Genomic DNA, 841 nt, shown 5'->3' with positions numbered 1-841 from the left:
TTTCAAATTCCTGTGGTACACGGTGAGTGATTCAGTAAATGGCACGTGATGTGATATAGTAGGTGCTATAATTGCTTATCTTGGAATTATTCTTAATGATGATTGTCAATAAAGTAAAATGAAACGGAAGAGAACCATTGGTATATATACTAAAATTTCTTCCTTTGTTTGACTAGCAGTAATGCATCACATCCGTCGGATAATTATGGTAACTCCTTTCACAGTGAAAAATACCAGCTTTGAAATATCGCTATTTTAATGACATGGATTGAGAGATCACGCAAAAGCTTATGTTCGAGACTTCTAACTAGTTTTTTTTTTTTTTTTTTTTAATTCCCCGGTTAAGGCTGGTAAAATTAACAGTAAAATCAGGTTGTCGGAGGTTTATTTCATACACAGTTGAAAAAAGAAAGAAAACATTTACGATTAGACTTATATAAAGACACGCAAGACAGCGCACACACATACATATTCATGTTCAAAGATGCACTCCATAATATTTAAGATTTGTCAAATGATATAAGGAGGTGAAAAATCAAGTAAGCAAATAGAGCCATAGGTGGTTTTAATTAAGAAGGAAATATTATCATTGCTCCTACAATAATAATAATAATAATAATAATAATAATAATAATAATAATAATAATAATAATAATAATAATAATAATAATAATAATAATAATAATAATAATATTTTTTTTAATTAAGTCCATTATCAGAACACACGTTGCTTAGAATAGTTACATATTAAACATTTAAAAGACAGGAGAGAGAGAAAAAATCTAGAAATAGATTGTAATTATTGTTTGACTTCTCTGTAGTAACAGTAATTGATAGAGCA

The sequence above is a fragment of the Macrobrachium nipponense genome, chromosome 9, assembly GCF_015104395.2.
Source record: "Macrobrachium nipponense isolate FS-2020 chromosome 9, ASM1510439v2, whole genome shotgun sequence".
Lineage (NCBI taxonomy): Eukaryota > Metazoa > Arthropoda > Malacostraca > Decapoda > Palaemonidae > Macrobrachium > Macrobrachium nipponense.
Note: the sequence above shows the minus strand (reverse complement) of the source record.